Below are 23,306 nucleotides of genomic sequence, written 5' to 3' on the forward strand. Positions count from 1 at the left end.
AAGAACCACTACCCGATACAAACTCCAAACACACAAACATACTACCCCATCCATACCCCAAACACACAAAACAAAACACACCCATACTAAGCAGAACTGGAGGTGTGCAAGTAGTCCAAAATGAGTCCAATCGTGCAAAAAGTGTAAGAGTGCAGAAGGCTGCAAGATGGTCACGAGCCAGGCACTCCAGCACCACATGGAGACCCTCGCAAGGCATAGGCAGCAACAGTCATATCCAAAGCGACACAGTCCTGGCCTCTAGCTAAATGCCAAATGTTCAGATGCAAACAGAGAGGATCAGGCCATCGATGAATACTGCTGATATCCAATGAGCTGCTGAGGCCAACAGGGCAGGAACCCCGGCTCTGGAACCATAACTCCGAACTCCGTCAAAGCCAACAGGTAGGGCTCCAAAAGAAACAAAAAGGCCCACTAGTTGTAACAGGCAACAAGCCAACAAACAAGCTGTAACAAGGATACTGAGACCAAGGGTGAGAGGTAATACAGCGTCGAGCAGTGGCCCTCAGGTCTACCAGAATAAGGTTAGAAACAACAACATCAACATCTGTGTAGCCCAAGCTCCGCACTTATGCAGCGCCAGGTCCAATCACCACTGAAACAGCATTCACCAGCAGAGAGAGGAATGCCTCAGGTGGCTGAGGAGGGCCCTGCCTCCCCCGGCAGAGAATCTAAATATGTCTGAGCATCCTCCGCTGAGGTGTAACTTTTCCACCCCGCAGCGGTCCAGATCCGCAGTTGTGCTGGATAAAGTAGCTGAAAACGGTGCTGGCGGTCAAAGAGCGCGGAGCATACCCTGGAAAAACGCCGTCTGCGCTCCTGCAGCGTCGGAGAGTAGTCCTGGAATAGACGAACTTGGGCGCCCTCAAACATAAGGAGATTACGCTTTTGGCGGTATTGTTTCATGAGTTCCACTTTGTGAGCGGAGTTGTGCACCTTGAAGATGGTGACCCGGGCTCTTGTGTGATCATCAGTACGCCTCCCAAGACGGTGGACTCTGTCCAGCCGCAAAGGCCCCATTCCATCGGGCAGGGGCAAGGCAGTACGCAGCCAAGACTCCAGGGTGGCATGCAGCCAAGACTCAGATACCGTCTCTGGTAGGCCAATTAGGCGGAGGTTATCCCGTCTCGAGTGATTCTCGAGATCTTCGATCTTGTTCGCCTGCCGCGCCAGTTGTTCTTTAAGGGAGGTCAGATCCGCCGCCGATGCCAAGTGGGCCTCCTCCACGTGCGCCACTCGGGACTCCAATTCCCTGGTCCGTCTCGTTGTCTCAGAGACCAGGGACTCGAGGGACGTCAGTTGGTCCGATAGTTGGTCAAAGCGAGTGTCCAAGGCTCGCACGACCGAGGCAGAAAGCGCCACAATGTGTGCCGCGGACAACGGGAGTTCAGACCCGGAGTCCGACACCCCCGCCGCCATCTTAGCGTCGGGACGCGACATGCGCATCTCCCAGTCTCTCGTCCCTCGGGTCACTTTGCCGCTCTTTACCGGGCTGGCTGGTGGAGCAAAACGGTCCATAAACAGATCGAGCGAGGAGGGAATCGATCAACGCTGAAAGGTACTTGTAGCTAGGCACAGGAGGACTCAGGGCCCCGGAGCTTGAGCAGAGCACGTCCTGCTCGGCTCAGCACATCACATGACCCCCTGTGGATGAGTTTATAAAATTTACTATGACATGTCATCAAGAGACCATTGATTTTCTAGATATTAGAATAAGATTAATGGATGGGGAAATAAGTATATCCCTATATCGAAAACCAGTGGCCCGTAATACCCTCTTGCATTTTACTAGTTTTCATCCTTATAAGTTGAAATTTAATTTGCCCATTAGTCAGCTTCTTAGAGCACGATGGATATGTTCATTATTAGCTGAGCTTAAAGAACATGCTCAGACTCTGAAGCGGAGATTTGAGATTAGGGGTACCCTAAAAAAGTCATAAAGCAATCAAAGTTGTGGGCGAAATATGCACAAAGAGAGCTGTTGTTAGTGGAACAAGTAGTTGAGGAAGAAGAGGGGGGGGGGCGGTTGATCTGTGTGCTCCCCTACTCACAAATAGTGAATAAAGTGATAGTGGTGATGAAACAATTATGGCATGTGGTACGGATTCATTCCCCTTTGCAAGAATTTACGAGAATCGCTTACACGCGGGGTATTACGATTGGGCAAAAATTCAATTTTCAGAAATTTGGGACTAGGATAATAAGAACATAAGAACATAAGAAACGCCTTCACCGGGTCAGACCAAGGTCCATCTAGTCCGGCGATCCGCACACGCGGCGGCCCATTTAGGTACTCCTTTTTGGAGACCCGGATTTACCGTATCCCTCAATATGATATGCAAGAAGGTGTGCATCCAACTTGCGCTTGAATCCCAGTACAGTAGTCTCCTCCACAACCTCCTCCGGGAGTGCATAATAATAGAAGGGGGTCAACACAAAAAGTGTGATAGGTGTCAAATGAGAACAAACAAAGGGTTACGCAGGAGTTCATATACGGATTGCTCTCTGATGTTCGTTTTTTCACAGGCTATGGTATTATTTTTACAGTTTTCCTGTTTGCGATTTTATTTGATCCCTTATCGACCTGGGACCCCTGATGAAGGCGTGTTAACCGAAACAAGGACCATGTTGGGTCCCTAGGTTTGTTTTTAAGGTAGTATTTTTTAACCGCACCCAATTAATTGTTATAAATAAATTCAGTCTGCATCATTGTACATGTCTCTGCAGTTTTCTTTGCTTTTGATAGGTGTCAATGGTGCAGTAAAACTATTGAGGGAGCTCAATGGAGGGTCCCAGGTATGAACTTGATGTTAAAATCGGGTCAGAGCACAGATTGTAATAGTAGTCATGTGATTTATGCTATAGTGTGCCATGTGCCCAGACAGCTTTTCAAAACCCGGCACTTTGTCCGGGTTTTGAAAAGCTCCCTTGAAATCATGTCGGGCAGAAGAGCATCCGTGCATGCACAGATGCACACCTGCCTGACGAGAGCAGGCAGCGGAGAAGGGGCTGGGGCAGGGCTAGGGCGGAATTGGGGGCGGGACTGGGTATAATGGGGCGGGGATAGGTATAACTGGGCGGGCCTGGGGGGTGGATCTAGGGGGTCTAGATTTTACTACGTTGGTGTAGATCCTCACACTCAAAATTGGGCGAGGATCCTCACACTCAAAATTGGGCGTGGATCTCAGCACTAAGGAATACAAGCAAAAGATTGACCTTTAATCCCACAGAAAATGCAAATCCAGCAAGAACGAAAACTCTGTGGAGATGGTGATGTTCAAGATGCAGGCTTTATTTAAAAATATACAATTTGATAATTCACATAAAATATATCTAGGACCCAAACCGTTGGGAGTTGTGGGTCCACAGCTCCCAACGCTTTGGGTCCTAGATATATTTTATGTGGATTATCAAATTGTATATTTTTAAATAAAGCCTTTATCTTGAACATCACCATCTCCACAGAGTTTTCATTTTCCCAGCACTAAGGCCCAGATTCTGTAACCAGCGCCTATGTTGGCAGCTGCCTTATAAGTGGCTGCCAATCGCGTGTCAGTCACTCGACAGCACCAGTTACAGAGTCGTGCCTGATGCAGCCAAGATAGGCGGCTGAAATGTAGGCCTGGAAAACTCTGGCCTACATTTCAACCGCCTATCCATGCTGAAGCAGGATCCTAAAGCCAGACCGCAGCAGCAGCCATAAGCTGATTGCGACAGGGGAAGTTATCCCCCATCAGCTGAGCTGGCAGGGCTCCCTGAAGCTATATATTTGGGGAGTCCTGCCGACTCAGCTGATTAGGGGGAAAATACACCTTACAAGATCAGCTGAGCGGCTGCAGCAGGGGACCCCCGAGATCGGCAGGAGGGATGCCCACTCCCTTTGCCAGCTGGAGGCAGCAGGCATCCCTCTGGCCAGCCTTGCTACAAAAGGTATGAGATGGGGGTCAGAGTTGACTTAGGGGTACAGGGGTTTGTGGTTTGGCGGTGTAAGGGTGAGGAGTTCAGGGATATCGGTAGTTGAGGGGGTCATGGGTTTTAGGGGGGCCTGCCAGCAGGAGGAAGTAGGCATGTCTCCTGCCACAGGACTTTGAGGGAGGGTTCAGGGGGGGCAGTAGGAGGGAGTGGGCATCCCTCCCAGAAGAGATGGTGAAGAAAGAGATTGTGTCTGAATTCAAAAGGGCCTGGAATAGGCACGTGGGATCTCTTGGCAAGAGAAAGAGATAATGGTTACTGCGGATGGTCAGACTAGATGGGCCATATGGCCTTTATCTGCCATCATGTTTCTATGTTTCCTGTTGCTGGACTTCAAGGGGGGGGGGTTCCTGGGGTTCCAGCAGGACGGAGTGGGCATCCTTTCTGCTGATGTCAGGCGGGTCTCCTGCCACAGCCGCTCAGTTGATTGTGTAAGGATATGTTCCCCCCAATCAGCTGAGCTGGCAGGACTCCCCGAGTCCCTGCAGACTCAGCTTATCAGGGATAACTTCGCTAGCCATGGTCAGCTTATGGCTGCTGCAGATTGGCTTTAGGATCCTGTGGCAGCATAGATAGGCAGTTGAAATGTAGGCCGGGGTTTTCCAGGCCTACATTTCAGCTGTTTAGCCTGCTGTGAATCATGGCTAGGTAGCCACTTTAGCCCACCTAACGCTACTTCCGGCATTAACCATGCCTGCTTTGGCATTCCATGGCCTAAAGTGGCTATCTAGCTGGAATTCCAGCTGCCTTTTATTTAGGCATTGCTAGGCGCTTCAACACTGCCATTTTTTGCCGTTTTTAATGGCGTTTTTCAATTAACTTAGGCATCAGCAGGGCGCCTAAATTTAGGCGCTGGTTATAGAATTTCTCTGTAAGTGCAATTCTGTAAATGGCCTCCAACTCGGAGCACCATTTTTTTCAAATAGTGCTTAGTGTTGATTTTTCAGTGTCCAAAGTTGGAGGCCATTTACTGAATCCATCCCATTAAGCACATATGTGTGCTCAAATGAATGCCCATCCCTATTACATAATAGAAAGCGATAAAACAGGTCAACGATCTGAAAATAAAAAAATGTTATTAACCTCAAGGAAGCAAGGCTACTATGCAAACACCCGAGCAATGACACTCTGCAAAGCTTGTGTTAAGACGGTGCATGCTTTGGTGGGTCAGTTGCGACAATGTATTGATCGGTTTCAATTCAAGAAACAGCTAAAAATCCCAATTGTTTGTCAGTACACTTTTATGACTTTAACAGTTCTTTGGAAAAGAAAAGATAGTTCTCCCCTGTTGATTTTAAGATTTTAGTTTGTCGTAATTATTCTGTTTGTTTAACTCATGTAAACTGTTTAGTTCTTAAGCGGTATAGAAAAAAATTTAAATAAATAAAGCATTCAGAGGGTGCAGGGAGAAAGAATATTGAAAATGAGGTGTAAAGAGAGGCTTTAATACAACAAAAAATAACCCAAAAATTATCCCCTTGTGAAGACACAATGAATGAATGAATGAATTAAGCAACAGAGTTCACAGCAACAGGCCATGTGGGTGTCATGAGAGTGGCAGGAGAGTATAGACCAGGGGTCCTCCGGTCCTCGAGAGCCATATTCCAGTCGGGTTTTCAGGATTTCCCCAATGAATATGCATTGAAAGCAGTGCATGCAAATAGATCTCATTCATATTCATTGGGGAAATCCTGAAAACCCGACTGGAATACGGGAGGTCTCGAGGACCGGAGTTCCCTACCCCTGGTATAGACCGAGGAAGGAGAATTAGAGTTCATAGTGAATGAGGTTTTAGATTATTTAAATAGTGAAAGAAATAAAATTTGAAAGTATTTAAATAGTAAGATTTATGCAGTTTAGAAAGTGGTAGACTAATAAGAAGCAATTAATTAATCTGGTAGGGTGGTGGGGCTCAAGCCGGTGATGTTATAAGGAGGAAAGAGAAAAGATGGTTTCTTTCTCTTGAAGAAATCCCAGTATGGGAAGATGTACTCCAGAGTCTGAGGCTTTGTCCCTGCAAAATGTAAATTTAAATATTCGTTTTTGATCTTTTAATGGTTTCTAATATGTATAAAAAGAGGCTTCACAAGGTTAGACAGAGCTTCGTCTGGTGGCCGGTCCAAAGCTTGCTCTTTCCTGCCCAAGAAGTGGCCTTGGATTCTGAAGTCTTGCATATCACCAAACAGAAAGGGTTTTATTTGGTCTGTATCTTTTCCTTTCCCACTCCATTTTCCAGTCTTGTTGTCACCAAGATTGTCACTGTCTCTGTCTCCATACCCCCCCCCCCCATCCCTCAGATTGCACCATGCTGGAGCCGCAAGTAACTAGCACAGGACTGTGAGAGGAGAACCTTTGCAGTTGGGAGGTTTATTCATAGATCTTTATCAAGAAAAGCAGATTTAACAATAGCTTCCTCACTGCAAACAAATATTGACTTACAGCGGTCACCTAGTTGTGAGAACCTACTGTAAGAGTTGGTATAAACAATCTGTGTTTGTTTTCTGTGGATAGTAGGGTAACTCTCAAAATTAAAATGAACTCCATTCAAAGGCCATTAAAGGTCAATACATAGCATATCTCATGTGCTTTTTTATCATAATTAAATAAGTAAGTAAATGCTCTCTCCATAATTGGATGTATTAGTATAGTGCTTATCCCAGGAAATTCAATGGATCTACAAGTACAGTTTCCTTTGTGGAAGGAGAGAATCTTCTGCTGTTTTTTTTTTAGTTTGTATAATTGATTGCATTTTAAGTGATTTATTGTTACTTGCATTGAACTACTGTTCTGAATGGGAAGGCAGTATAAAATTTTTAGGAAAATATACAGAAGTTACTGAGGCCTTAGCATGCGATACATAATCCTCATACTCCCAACATCTTCCCAAGCAGAGACCTCAATTCTACCAGAGAAAATGGTACAAAGGCATTTTAAGTCAGACATCAAGAAAACAGACCCCAGCATCACAAAACTGGCAGGAGCAGAACATAAGAATAGCCTTGCTGGGTCCATCAAGCCCAGTAGCCTACTGATCCAGGGCAAGCAGTGGCTTTCCCCATGTCTCAATAAAAGACTATGGACTTTTCCTCCAGGAAATTGTCCAAACCCTTCTTACAACTAGCTACTGACTATGGACTATGGCCCAGCAACCTCAACCTAAAAGCAGCCTGCTTTGAGATGAAGCATTTTGCACACAAAGCAGACTAGAGACAGCAAAAAAAGGAAAAAGACAGAAACCCAGGCCTTGAGGCTATTGCCCTTCTGTCATTCCTGTGGACAGACTGAAGGCCGTAACCACCTCAAATCATAGACAGTAGAATGGGGTGGGTCACTGTGGCCTTAGGCCCACCAATATTTTGTCTAAGAGAGCTTGTGGATGAGGCCAAATAATCATTGTTCTGCTGCCCCTACCATGAATAGACCATTCCCGAGACAGGTCTAGGACGATTCATCGCAGCTGATTCAGGGCAGCCAGCTCAGCACGGCCGTTTCAGCATTGAATCGGCCATGATGGTGTGGTCCCTGTCATCTGTGAATCGCTCTTCTGCTGTCTGCGGTCCAGCATATCTCCCCCTGAGGTCACCTACCACCAATCCCGCAGCCTGACTTTTCTCCCACAAATTACAGGCAAACATGTCAGGAATTGCAGGCATTCAACACCCCCCTCTCCTCCCTTTCCACATGATTCAGTGTTTGAGGAGGTGATGCTCCCTTACATCCCCCCAAAATTCAGCCCACCCCCTTTCCTCCCTGTGCCCCATCCCCTTTTGGAATGGCACTCTAACGCAGCTTTCCTTCTCCAGTGCCCATCCCCTCTTAGAATGGGACGATTCATCACATCCAGTTCACATCAAGTTCACATCCAGTTCATCTCACAATGGACTGGTCACAATGGATCATACCATTCCGTCCTGAGACCATCCTTACTACTACTACTGCTACTACTATTAATTATTTTTATAGCACTACCAGACGTACACAGCACTGTGCAGAGTCACGAAGAAGACAGTCCCTGCTCAAAGAAGCTTAAAATCTATACAGACAAGACAGACAAACAGGATGGCATGGATACAGATAGGGGTAATGTAACCATTGTTTGGGCTGTGAAAAATCCAGACACCTGGCCATGCCCTGTTCTGCTTCCGGCCCTGTCCTGTTTCATCCTGGCCCCACCCAGCTCCGTCCTCGGCTCTGCCTTGTTCTGCCCCAGGCCCTCCCAGTTCAGCCTTCAGCCCCGCCCCCACAAACCTCCTCTCTTCTTCCCCGACAAGCTCTGGCCGCATCTGGAGGGCTTGGATCATGCGCAGGTGTGTGACATCATCCTCACATGTTCAGATGCACTCCAGATGCAGCCGGAGCTTGTCGGGGCTTTCCAAAACCCAGACAAACTGCTGGGTTTTGGAAAGTCCATCTGGGACCCGGACACTCCTCTAAAAAGAGGACGTGTCTGGGTTTTCCAGAACGTCTGGTAACCCTAGTTAGGGGGGATGATTAATCCACTGGCTAGGGTGATGGGCAGTGGGGAGTAGGGTTATGGATTGAAGGCTATATCAAAAAAGTGGGGTTTCAGTCTGTTTTTAAACAAGGGAAGGGGTGTTGGGGACAAACTCAGGTCGCTAGATGAAAGGAACGAAGTTTGGAATTGGCAGTGAAGGAAAAGTGTACAACTAAGAGCAGCTTATCCGAGAAACCGAGTTCTCTGGAAGGTGTATAAGGAGAGAGAAGAGAGGAGAGATATTGAGGGGCGACAGAATGAACACACTTGTAGGTTAGTAATAGGAATTTGAACTGTATGCGAAGGCAGATAAGAAGCCAGTGAAGTGATTTCAGGAGAGGGGTTGATAGAAGATGAGTCATGCAGCAGAGTTTGGCACAGATTGTAGGGGGGATTACCTATTACTAGTTTACATCAATTTTTATAAGAACATAAGAAGTTGCCTCCACTGGGTCAGACCAGAGGTCCATCTCACCCAGCGGTCCGCTCCCGCGGCGGCCCATCAGGTCTGTGACCTGTGAAGTGGTTTCTGGCCATTTCTATAACCTACCTCTTAGTTCTATCTGTACCCCTCCTTTGCACACTTTCAAAGGAGAATTAACCTTATTTTCACCATCTGATTGTGAAGCATAGAGCACATGGCATTCTGTGAGGGTGTTGGTAACTGGGGCTTCTCTTCCCAAATGTTGAGCTTGTCTAGTTCAGCCCGTTTTTGTGTCTGTTACCATATGACCAACATATGCATACATAATCTATGTTAATAAGTTGTGCAAACACTGCTCAAAAACTTAGACAAACAAGCCAGTGCTGAGGGATTCAGCATGCAGTCTGAAAAGACCAATAATACCTTCTCAATTCCTTCATTATTCCAGTGTATTTGAAGCCATTTGTCTTGAACCCATCTGCAAAGGAAGATAATTACCCCGTTATTAAAGAATGCACACTGGTTACCCATTCAGCACTGTATTGCATATAAAATTGCTTTACTAGCTTTCAAAATTCAAAAAACTAATGCCCCCGCTTTTCTAGACAGACTTTTAATACCATATGATCCCCCCAGAACACTAAGGTCCGCTTCGCAACATAGCCCAAATGTTCCTTCACTTAAAATAATCAGCACTCGAGCTGAACAAAGTTTGGACAAATTCAAAAGTAATTTAAAATGTCTTTTGTTTAAAAATGCCTACGAATGAGATGTCCAGTTCTTTAGTTTTTTAATTTTGAAATTAACTTCCTACTTCTCCTTACCCTACTGCAGGGGTAGGCAATTCCGGTCCTCGAGAGCCGGAGCCAGGTCAGGTTTTCAGGATCTCCACCATGAATATGTATGAGATGGATTTGCATGCACTGCCTCCTTGAGATGCAAATCTATTACATGCATATTTATTGTGGCTATCCTGAAAACCTGACCTGGCTCTTGCTCTCGAGGACCGGAATTGCCTACCCCTGCCCTGCCTTTCATGTTTACTTTGCTTAAGAATTGTAGTTCTCCCTGCTTTGCCTCTTTACAACCATCCTTTCCCAATCAAGTATGTTTAATTATAGAGAGAGTGTGGCGCAGTGGTTAAAGCTACAGCCTCAGCATCCTGAGGTTGTGGGTTCAAACCCATGCTGCTCCTTGTGACCCTGGGCAAGTCACTTAATCCCTCCTTTGCCCTGGGTACATTAGACAGATTATGAGCCTGCCAGGACAGAGAGGGAAAAATGCTTGAGTACCTGAATAAATTAATGTAAACCGTTCTGAGCTCCCCTAGGAGAACGGTATAGAAAATTACATAAATAAAATAAAATACTTGTTGTTCATTTCCCCATTTTATATTTTTAACTTTTTTAATGTATAACGCTTGCAATATTATGTTAAGCATTTAATCAAATTTTTAATAAACTATGGAACTATCACCTGCTCTCTATGCAAGTAACTGCCTGACGATCAGTTTGCAAAGACAAGTGGTCTCATTATAAAGCAGAGGAACCAAACCCTCCACAAGTTGCCTAATTTGTGTGCCTAAATTTGGGCACGATCCTGAGATGCCCACACAATCAATCGATTAATTTGCTAATTAATGGCAATAATTGAGCGTTAATGATCAATTATTGACATTAATTGGCAATAATTAGGATTTGTATGCAGTGATGTAACGAAGGTAGGAGGTGCCCAGGGTGATGACACCTCTCCATGCCCCCTCTCCTTCCGCGCCCCATCAGGCTACACTCCCGCCCTCCCTTCCCACCCCCATGCCTCCTTAAATCTTCGCCAGCGCAAGCAGCTTCTCTGACCTGCTGCTCGTGCTGGTGTTGGCTTTCCCTCTGATGTCACTTCCTGGCCCCGTGACCCGGAAGTGATTTCAGAGGGAGCCAGGCTGGTGTGAGCAGCAGGCTAGAGTAGCTGCTTGTGCTGGTGAAGATTTAAAGAGGTACAGGCAAGAGGGAGAGGAAGGGAGGGCGCGAGAGGTGCCATCACTCCAACCAAGACAGCGCCTGGAGCAGTCTACCCCACCCCGCAACCCTTACTATACCACTGTTTGTGTGCACATTATTCTGTGCAGCATGGTGCCTAACTCTGATAGTGAACATAAGAATAACCATACTGGGTCAGGCCAACAGTCCATCTAGCCCAGTATTCTATTTCCAACAGTGGATGATTCAGGTCACATGTGCCTAACAGAATCCCAAATAGTAATGTGTAACTCAAAAGGGGGTGTGGCCAAGGGAGGAGCAAAGAACTAAACTAAACTAAAGCTTAAATTTGTATACCTAGTCATCATTCTAAGATAGCTCGACTTGGTTTACAGCAATTAAATGAACAGGGAATGATTTACAAATGATAAATAGACGATAATAGCAAAATTTCAAAATAATTAATTTTCAAAATGTTTGGCAAATAGAGTAGTTTTTAAAGATTTACGGAAAAAATTGAAACGAACTGGAACTCCTTAAAAAAAAGGGGAGATCATTCCAGAGTTTAAAGACCAAAGACTGACCGAAGATCTTGACTCCTTTAATCCCTTTTTTAGAAGGAAGGGAGAGTTTAAATTGTTGGATACCTCTTGCACAGGAGAATCGGTAAACGTTCCAAAATAAAGGAATAAAAGGATTAAAGATACCATGTAGAATTTTAAAAGAAATACATGCGCATTTAAATTGAATTCTAAAATAAACCGGGAGCCAATGAAGACTCTGAAGCAAAGGGGTGCTCTGAAAAGTGACACATGCGCATACAGAGTACTGCCTCAGGGCACCTAATTTGGGCCAGATTTATACCAGATTTACCACTATTTACACCAGATTTCAGCATGAATAAGTCTGGTGCCAACAGTCAGACATAAAAAAAAATCATGGGCACACGCCATTTATAGAATTGCCCTTAGCGCCGATCTTTTCTAGTGCTCATTTTTGAGCCTGATTTATAGAATCTGGCTCTAAGATTGTGTTGAAGCATCTTAATAAAATGAATCTGGCCCAGAGTGTCTAGGCTGATTCAGGTACTTCCCTTGGGACTGTTACTAGAGGTGAAATCCCCTGCTGCAATAGTTCCATGGCTACAGTGATCAAATTTGAATTGTTTTTCCATACAGTATTTGTAAGACAAGAGCATCCTCTACTGATGCAAACTAAGGCCATTTAAACAATTATGATGTAATTACAAATAACCCCAATCCTCTCTTAAATGCTTTCATATTTCCCCGAGACACATACCAGAAGACTGCTAAGCAATGGTGCAAAATGAAATGTGAATTATCTTGTTTTTTAAAAAGTGACTGGAGGATGCATACTCATTTTGTTCCTCTGTAGGAGATAGCACTGAGCAAGCACCATGCTTCCTATCATAAATTTCTGTGCAGTAAATTATTATTTTATCCTTGGAAGCTTCTTCCTGCTCTTTCAAGCCTCCAACAAAATCAGAACTTGTTCCAGATGACCCTCTGGTATTATAAGCCTTGATTCAGGCCTATTTGGTTTCCCCTAATTTTAGTCTCCTTAACACTTCCCATCTAGCTCAGTCATGACAGTGCTAATGAGCATGGACGGTATGCCTTATATCCATGCCCAATCCAAAATGTAGGGGTAGAGATGTAGTATCCAACTGATAGTATCTTAAAAAAAAAAAAAAAAGGCTAAGTTGGATAATGGATTCCTCAAAACAATTTTATTTGGCTCATATCAATTAGACCCAATACAGTCCATGTTTTGGTTCGCATGAGTCTACCTCGGGGTCATAACACCAATATCAAAGGAGAAATCTCCACTCGATCAAGAAGATGACAATTGTCCGAATTTGTCATCTAACCAACTCAGCTTAATCACCGTAATCTGCTGCAAACCAGATTCTAATTCAGTAAGCGCCTACCGCAAGTCAATCAAAGTTAGGTGCCTTGTCAAGAATCACACCTAGCGGTGCCTAAATCAACGTAGGCACCGGTAGGCGTCATAATGGCAGGCACTGGTATATTAAGCCAGGGTTTTCTTGGCCTAATATACTAGCACCTAAGGTAGATGCCTAACTCAATCTTGCCTACCATGGATAGAATATTCCTGAGACAGGTCTAGGACGATTCATCGCAGCCAATTCAGGGCAGCCAGTTCAGCACTGAATTGGCCATGATGCATGGTCCCTGTCCCATCTCTGTTCTGCTGTCCTCGGTCCAGGGTAAGGCCTACTGTCTGTGTAGGTGCCTTGGTGTCGATGCCTATCGTGAGGAGGTAGGTGCCTACTGAGTTAGGCACCTACCAGCTAATTAATTTTTTTAATTTTTATTTAGTTTATTTCTAGTCTACCTTTATCCAAGGTAGATCACAAAACAAACATACACAATAAAACCAATTAAAACACGTGCTAAATACTTAAACAAACAGCAATAAAAAATCTGCCGACCCAACATATTACCAAATTTTTTTCCATTGGTTTTTTTATGGCACTTTCAATTATCAGCACCAATTAAGCCAATTGTAAAAAAAAAAAAAAAATTAACCCTCCCTTTTATGAAGCTGTGTTAGACTTTTTTATCGGCAATATTAGCTCTGACACTCAGAAATTCTATGAACATTGGAGTTAATAACACCGCGGCCGGCAATAAATAAACCTAACATGGCTTCGTAAAGAGGGTAAGTTAGGTGCCTAGATTGGGGAAATTCGCTCTAAGGGCTCCTTTCACAAAGCCACATTAGGCCTTTTTTTTATCACCAACCACGGCGGTATTAGCTCTGACGCTCATAGAATTCCTATGAGCGTCAGAGCTAATACTGCCACGGCCAGCAATAAGAAAGGCCAACGCGGCTTCATAAAAGGGGGAGTAAGTGCTGTTCCACAAAGGAGCACCTTTTATAGCAGTTTTCTCCCGCAAACGTTTTGGCCGGAGAGCACACTAAACCCAGTGCCCCAGCAAAAAGGCACCCGGAAGTGCGTGGACATCAACTTGATGGTGTCAAGGACGTCCGTGCATACGCGGAGGCCCATCTGGCCAAGACAATGAACCTGTCAATTTTGGTGGGGGGATCCTGGAAGAAGGGAGGTGCGGGGAGAGGAGGAGAGATGCGGGTGAGAAGAGTCGTCAGCACGGACCATGAGAGGCACATCCTATAAGCAGCTAGCTGGCGCCGGCACCTCTCCTCCTTACCTGTGTCTCGTCGGGGCACACAGTTTGCAATACACTGCTTTATAGAATAGCGCTTAGTGCAGATTTTTCTTGGCACAAATCTGAGCACCATTTATAGAATTTACCTCATTTTTCCCATATGATAGCACCTACTAAGGGAGTCTTCATCTATCTGCTATGTTTGCCTGTCCATCGGTTTACTTAGGCACAAAGAGAAACACATACTCGTGAAGACACACAAAGATACTGGCCAACTGGCAGCTTCTTCCTGCTCTTGCAAGAACAATGGTATTAGGGCACCTAGGTTAATCTTCAGCCTTACTGCCATTCCCATTAACTTTCATGACCCTAGTGTGCAGCTCCCCACCAGCACCACCACCACCATCCAAAGATTTTAACAATTAGGGGCATAGTTATCAACACAGGTTGCTATTAAGACTTGTTGTTTTAATATTAGCTCATGCTACTTTATGCAATATTTCATGTTTTAATAAAACTTGCATAAGAATATAAGCCAGACCAATGGTCCATCAAGCCGACTATGAACTTTTCCTCCTGGAACTTGTCCAAAACCTTTTAAAATGCAGATACACTTACTGCTGTTAGCACGTTTTCTAGCAATGAGTTCCAGAGCTTAATTATTCACCGAGTGGAAAAAATACAAGAGTATTTTATTTCCTCCTATTTCTTTTAAAAGTATTTCCATATAGATTATCCCCTTTGTCGAATGTTCCCTAGTCTTTGTAATTTTGAAAAGTAAAAAATCGATTTTCTTGTACCCGTTCTACTTCACTCAGGATTTTGTAGACATCAATCATATCTCCCCTCAGTCATCTCTTTTCCAGCTAAAGAGCCTAGGGTTAACAGATATGATCGTAAAATCCAGGCCCGTGGCCCTGCCCCCCAGGCACGCCCAGTTCTGTCCGAGACCCGCACCTCCCCCCCCCCCAACCTCTTCTCATGCTCAGAGCCATGTTGGGAGGGCATCTGCACATGTGCATGTGCGTGTGACATCACCGTGTTACATCTGCGCAGATGCCTTCCTGACGCAGTCCTGAGCTGGAAGCTTTTCAAAAGCTGGACAAAGTGCCAGGTTTTGAAAAGCCATCCGGACGTCTGGTAACCCTAAAAGTGCCAAAACCTCTTTAGTCTTTCCTCACGTAAGAGAAGTTCCATCCCCCGTATCGCTTTGGTTGCTCTTCTTTGAACCTTTTCTAATTCCTGCACAAATTTACCTCCCCTTCTACAAAGCGGCGCTAGTGGCTACCAGACGGCAAGTGCGTCAAAGCCCATCAATTCCCAATGGGCTTCAGTGCGATTACCACAGGCTGCCGCAGTAATCAGCTTAGTATAAGAGGGCCTTAATGAGGTATGGTCTCTCCTTGATGCTTTTGTAAATCAGCAAATGTAGTTGGGTTCATGATAGTTTTATCTGTTTGAAAGCTATTGTTGGTTTTTTTTGGCTAACAAACTGCTCTTTGAACTTAAATTAAGAGCATAATCAGGCATAAAGTTTTGTGTCCTGAACCATTTTCCTTCTCTAATACATATTATATACCACAGGTCCCATTTTATGCATTGGGACCTATTCACCCCTAATTCATGCTAACAGCTTTAGTGCACTTTTAACTCACTAGTGCAATTCAGTAAAGGGTCTTTTTACAAAGCTTTAGCACTCTTTTACATAGGTCTTTCCCGCAAGCTAAGGCCATTTTTACTGCTGGTGGAAAACAGCCCATTTTCCAAATTAATAGCCAAGGGCTGTCCCCAAGTTACAGACGCCTGACTTAAGTATGACTCGTACTTAAGAACGTGGACGTGGCTTCATTTGATTTCACTGAACAGTATTTGCAGTGGGGCCTAGACTCCTACGCTTCTCCTGTAGCAGATTGAGGAATGAGGTATGGGCACATTAAGAACAGTCTGGTTGTGCATGCCGTACCTTAAAGGAAGGGGATTGAGGCAGATATGTTCTAAGCTAAGTAGCACTTCGACCTTTTGAATTCGTATATTATTAATGAATTTAAGTTCAACAAATTTATGAATTTATGACTAAGCACTGGCATTTTTCTACGAATTGACATATTTAATGAAAGAACTTTTTACATATAGATAAAAAAATTATTTAATAACTTATTTAGAATGAAATATCACCGTCTATAAGTTCCTATGAGGATGGCTACCACCCTATGAAATCAAAAGTTAAAAGATTCAGTGTGGCATACTGAGGAACTTGGAGGCAGAGTGAGCTAACTCCGCTCATGAGCACAACGGAGGTTTGATGAGTAATGAGTGAATAGCTCAAACAGAATATAATTGAGTGGTGACTAAAGTATTAATAAGTTGAGTACCTTAAAGGGAACACCGGTAGGGACAGTTGACCCTTTTGTCAGCTGGGAGCAGAGGTAAGCAGCAAGATTCTTAAAATCTACAAATTTTTAAAATCTACAAAATCTACAAGTTCTGCATTACATACAAATCCGACTTAAGAGCAGCTTTAAAAATGTAACTCATTCTTAACCCTTTCAGGACCATAAGGATCGTAGGCCAATTTTTGTGGTTTTGACGACATTTTTATGGTAAAAAGGGCTTGCAGATGCCAAAAAATTGATTTTTTTGTGAAATATCATTATTTTTTTTAAAAAAAATCACACTTCTGGCTTATGGACAGTGTGGCAAGTGAATCTTCTCGTCAATCTGGCAACGACGCTAATGAATGAATGTCGGAACCAGTTTGTTTACATAAAGGCAGTATCATATGGAATCCGTACATATCAAATTTAGAACTGTAGACTATCCCAATCAAAATTTATAGGATTTTAAAGTTATGGGACAAATATGTCCCTTGGTCCTGAAAGGGTTAACCCAGGGACTGCCTGTACTACGTTGCTATTAGCATGTGGCCATTACTGAACATCAGCACATGAACCCTTACTGCCCCAAACATGCCCCCTCCCAGAAAAAAACTTTGTAGCGCAAGGCTTGCGCACACACATTCAAAACTTACCTCAGATGCCTCAGTGAGTACATAGTACAAGCCCTTGTAAGCTGCAGTGTAGAGCTGCAATTTGTTCAGTCTCTCTTCGTACGAGAGACCCTTGAGCCCCGAGATCATCCTGGTGGCTGTCCGCTGAACCGATTCAATTCTGCGCACATCTTTACTGTAATGTGGCCTCCAGTACTGTGTGCAATTCTGGAGGCCACATTACAGTAAAGATGTGCGCAGAATTGAATCGGTTCAGCGGACGGCCACCAGGATGATCTCGGGGCTCAAGGGTCTCTCGTACGAAGAGAGACTGAACAAATTGCAGCTCTACACTCTCGAGGAACGTAGGGAGAGGGGAGACATGATCGAAACATTTAAGTACCTCACGGGACGTGTCGAAGTGGAAGATGATATTTTCTTTCTCAAGAGACCCTCGGCCAGAGAGGGCAGCCGCTCAAACTCAGGGGCGGAAAATTTCATGGCGACACCAGAAAGTATTTCTTCACAGAGAGAGTGGTTGATCATTGGAACAAGCTTCCAGTGCAGGTGATCGAGGCAGACAGCGTGCCAGACTTTAAGAATAAATGGGATACCCATGTGGGATCCCTACGAGGGTCAAGATAAGGAAATTGGGTCATTAGGGCATAGACAGGGGGTGGGTAAGCAGAGTGGGCAGACTTGATGGGCTGTAGCCCTTTTCTGCCGCCATCTTCTATGTTTCTATGTTTACAGACGTGCTACTGCATAATGCCGTTTAGTAAAAGAAGCCCCTATATTGTAAATTATTTGGGATTATTTGCTTTCGCTTATGTGAGAGATACATACCACTTCCATGACGAAGAAATCGAAACACTGGTCATGTTGGTAGTGGATCCAGAGGAACAGCACACTGCAAGTTATTCTTTATTGAAAGCATCTATAACACTACTGACTGGGGAGTCGGGGAGTCAATTCAGAGCCGTTTACATGAGCTTCTATAATGGTGTTACAATACAGAGCTAGTGTTTTCTGAGATGGTTTTCAGTACAGACACATTTTTACCATAGTCAATCATCCTACATATATATACATATAATACTAGTATTTGTGTACTATGTTCATACTAAACCCTTCTTATATGCACACATAATACCTGTATCGTGTTCTATGTTGTGTTCCTAATGAGGATTAGCCAGCTATCTCCTCTATGTTGCTTTATTAGTTAAAGTATTCTGTGAAGAGGATGGTCTTTATCCCTTTCTTGAACTTTCTGGTGTCCTTTGCTAGTTTTAATTCCTTCGGAAGGGAGTTCCACCACCTCGGAGCCATCACTGAGAACATTCTTGTCCTAACACTTTTGTATTTGAGGTCTCTGAAGGAGGGCATTTCCAACAGTTATTCTTGGCTCGAGTGCAGGGCGCATGGTGGTGTATGGTAATGTAGTCTGGCCGCTAGATGTTGCGGTTTCAAGAGATGAACGATTTTGTGTGTCAGCAACAAGATCTTGAATTTCAACCTGCTTTCAGTCGGGAGCCAGTGTAACTCTTTCAGAAGCAGGGTGGCACTTGTCCGCCTCTTGATTTTCCCAGCAGAAATCTTGCTGCTGCTTTTTGTATTATTTGACTCTGCCTGATCAAGGACTTCGGACCGGCCATTAAGTTCTGTTCATTATTAATTTTTGAAATTTATTGAAACTCATTGAATGAAGAGAAGATAACAGTTGTTTGAACAACTGTATTGCAAAAACAAAACAATGCATATATCTATATATATAAAATTGGAGGTATGTATGTGTGTTTGTATGTATGTATGTATGTATGTATGTGTGTGTGTGTGTGTATGTGCCGCGATCACGCAAAAACGGCTTGACCGATTTGAACGAAACTTGGTATGCAGATCCCTCACTACCTGGGGTGATATGTTCTGGGGGTCTCGCGGCCCACCTGCACACGTGGGCGGAGCTACAAACATAAAATCAGATTTCACCCATTCATGTCAATGGAAAAAATGTAAAAAGCTGCCTTTCTCACAGTAATTCAAAAACGGCTTGACCGATTTGAACGAAACTTGGTATGCAGATCCCTCACTACCTGGGGTGATATGTTCTGGGGGTCTCGCGGCCCACAACTCAATGTTGCTTGCTCCTGGAGGTGAAACTAAAAATGTTGTTTATAATCAAGTTTTGCGTTAGTTGTATTGTATTCATTTTGTCAAATATTTCACATTATAATTTGAATATATGTGTGTGTGTGTATGTATGTATGTTCCAGCATAACTCTTCAATGCATGGACAGATTTCAAACAAACTTGACATACACATTACTTACTATCTGAGGACAAACACTGTGGGGGTGGGAAGGGGGGGATATGTAAAAATGATTGAAAATGACAGATTTTAGTATCTACCCCATAGTGTTTTCGGGCTCACAGATGAATACTCAGCATATGAAACGCATGGAGAGATTTCAACCAAACTTGGTACACATATGACTTACTATCTGGGGAAAAATATTGTGCAGGTGGGATGGGGTAAAATACTGTGGGGGTGGGAAGGGGGTGATATGCTAAAATTATCAAAAGCGACAGATATTAATGTCCAACCCATAGTTTTCGGGCTCGCAGAGATGAATACCGACACTCCCGATGCCGTTTAAGTCTAAGTTCAGCCCCATAGAGAGGGACATTCCTTTGGGACATGTGGAGGGTAGGGGGTTGGGACATGGGGTGGGGCATGTGGGGGGGGGGTAACGTGGGGGGTGGGACATGTGGGACATAGTGGGGTGGGACATGTAGGGGGTTGGACATTTTGGGATAAATAAATATCCGGGCAACGCCGGGTAATCAGCTAGTATATATATATTTTTAAAAAAAGAAATTATGGAAGACAATTGTGGCTATGAGTGCATAAGTATATAGTTCACTGCAGATGGTTTCTACTATTCATATTTGTTGCTGGTAGATTAATTTGTGTTAGTGGTATAGCAAGGGTGACAGGCACCCAGGGCGGTGGCGTCTCTCCCCTGCCCCCCACCCCATCCGCTCCTTTTCTGCCCCCTCCTGCCATGCGCATGCACCCCTTCCCTTCCCCCGTACCTCTTTAATGCTTCCAATGCGAGCAGCAACCCCAACCCGCTGCTCACATAGTAGATGATGGCAGATAAAGACCCGAATGGACCATCCAGTCTGCCCAACCTGATTCAATTTAAATTTTTTTTTTTTAATTTTTTTTCTTCTTAGCTATTTCTGGGCAAGAATCCAAAGCTTTACCCGGTACTGTGCTTGGATTCCAACTGCCAAAATCTCTGTTAAGACTTACTCCAGCCCATCTACACCCTCCCAGCCATTGAAGCCCTCCCCAGCCCATCCTCCACCAAACGGCCATACACAGACACAGACCGTGCAAGTCTGCCCAGTACTGGCCTAGTTCAATATTTAATATTATTTTCTGATTCTAAATCTTCTGTGTTTATCCCACGCGTCTTTGAACTCAGTCACAGTTTTACTCTCCACCACCTCTCTCGGGAGCGCATTCCAGGCATCCACCACCCTCTCCGTAAAGTAAAATTTCCTAACATTGCCTTTGAATCTACCACCCCTCAACCTCAAATTATGTCCTCTGGTTTTACCATTTTCCTTTCTCTGGAAAAGATTTTGTTCTACGTTAATACCCTTCAAGTATTTGAACGTCTGAATCATATCTCCCCTGTCTCTCCTTTCCTCTAGGGTATACATATTGACATCAGAGGAAGAGCTGACGCTGGCACGAGCAGCAGGTTGGAGTTGCTGCTGACACCGCAAACATTACAGAGGTACAAGGGAAGGAAAGGGGCATGCACGGTAGTGGGGGGAGCCCCCACCAAGATGGCACCCGGGGCAGACCGCCTCCCCTTACTACGCCACTGAGTTGTGTTGATGCCTGGGTGTTACAATTCTGAACTTTTGTGTTAGTGTGACCCTACATTTTCTAAGGGAATTTGGCTCATGTAAATTGATTTATCGTAAATTTGGGGACAGAGTATTATCTTGAACAGCATGGTATACCCTGATAGCACTATCTACAGCAATGTATCGCAAATTGTGTGCTGCAGCAGATTCCAGGTGTGCCATGAGATGTCGGTGAGAGGCACATCCTGTAGTCGGTCAGCCTGCGCCTCTCCTCCTCGCCAGCATCTCGCAGCACACTTGGAATCTGCCGTGGCACACTAGTGTGCTATGGCACAGTTTGCGATACGCTGCTCCATCTCCCTATCACTCCTTCTGCATCAAGCACACCCCGCCAGTAGTAATAGGAGGCTCAGGGCTGCGGCTGGACAACATCCACGCATGCGTGGACATCGGCGTGATGTCATTGTGTTCACATCCACACTGATCTGTGGTATGTAATCCATTTTATTCCTGCTGTATTTTCAGGAAGTCTTGGTGTAACCTCGTGCCAAATACTAGCTTTTCTCCCTTTTAATAAGTTGTACACTTGCTTCTAATTAGCAACAACAATAGATTTCTCAGTGACCAAACTTTCAACACAAGCTGACAACATTAAAAGGAGCACTACTGTTTTTTTCCCCCTCCTGATTTGCTCCAATTAAATGGTCAGACTGCCATCTACTGCCCATTAAAGTTATTACTCCAGAATGGAGCTCTCCAAAGGAGCAGAATGAATTAAATCATGAGCCGTATACACTTCATGCTATTAGGAAAAGTTAAGTTAATGTCCTTTACTGAAGATATCAAAAATGCAGTGCAGAAGAAAGAATTCATAACGCCGCAAAAGGAATAGCTCTAAGATAGCTCAAAGTCTATTAGATGGCACTGTCATCTCAAAGCTGGGACATTAGATCATTTACTATTCTATTGCCCATTGATACTTAGTTTTTGGAAATCCATTTGGGACCAAGTGAATAATCTACTGGAAAATCCGGTGGCATTATCATGACACTGTGTTATTTGGTACTTCCATGAGAGCCAAGAGTCAAATCTCTTCTAATAATAATAAACTTTTGCTCATCATGACAGGGGTTGCCATACAGCAAATTATGAAAAATTGGGATCGGCTGAATTATAATTTTGGGTGGAATTCGTTATGCCACATCTTTAAAATGGAACGGGTAATAGCCATAAAGCAGGAGCATTTTAAGAAATTTAGGGACGTTTGGGAGTCATTAACAAAATATTGTACAGAATGAATATTATTTTCTCCCTTTGTTCATACACGTCCAGGTTAGGGAGAGGGGGGGAGGGAATATTTTATGATTTATTATGCTTAAGTACAATTGTTGGATATTAGAAGGGGGGAGGGATATTTGATGTGAGTTAAACTTTGATGGTATTTTAAGTGATGTTAAAATATAAAATGATTGTATCTTATATTACACTTGTTGAAAGTTTTAAAAATGAATAAAGACTTTAAAAAAAACAAAAACACCGCAAAAGGGTCATATGCCTTAAGTATAAACTTAGGGCTCCTTTTGGCGACAGCTGCAATAATCGCTCCGCTGCCCATAGGGATTTAATAGGCATCAGACCATTTGCCGCACAACAGTCACTACTGCGGCTTTGTAAAAGGAGGGTCAGATTGTAAGCCCTCTGGAGAGAGGGAAAACGCATACCTAGCAAATCTCTTTGAGCTATTACTGAAAAAGGTAAGCCACATCCATATAAGTAATACATCATTTGACTTATGAGCAAGTGCAAACCAATCAGCAATATATATTGTACTGTGCTCAAATCCAAAAATAACTTCACAGGCAAGAAAAGAGAGGCCCTCTTTTGCTAAGCCACGGTAGAGGTTTCTACTGCAGCCCGGGGCGCTAAATGCTCCGATACTGAATTAGAGCAGCATCAGAGTATTTAGCGTTCTGGGCCATAGTAGAAACCTCTACCATGGCTTAGCGAGAGAGTAATTCATGCTGTCTAAAAACATCTTTTGCCCACTGTATTAAAAAAATAGTATTACGGCACAATTTCAACCACAGTTTTAGATTTCCAACATAATAATTTGGTCCCAAGATCAATATACGAGAGTCATTTCATAAATAATGCACACTATGTTTTGGTTTTTTTAATGTACATGTACATGTTTTGTTTTGTTCAAGTATTTCTTTACAATCCTTCAATATAGTCTCCCTGCTTTGTAATGACCAAGTCCCAACATCCGGGAAGCTTCATTATTCCATCCAAGACACCGTTTTAGTTCAGTTGCTGAATGGATCGGGTACCGGCGGAAGAAAGCTCTTCCAGAGATGCAAACCGATGTCCACGCATA

Source organism: Geotrypetes seraphini, chromosome 7 (assembly GCF_902459505.1).
Source record: "Geotrypetes seraphini chromosome 7, aGeoSer1.1, whole genome shotgun sequence".
Lineage (NCBI taxonomy): Eukaryota > Metazoa > Chordata > Amphibia > Gymnophiona > Dermophiidae > Geotrypetes > Geotrypetes seraphini.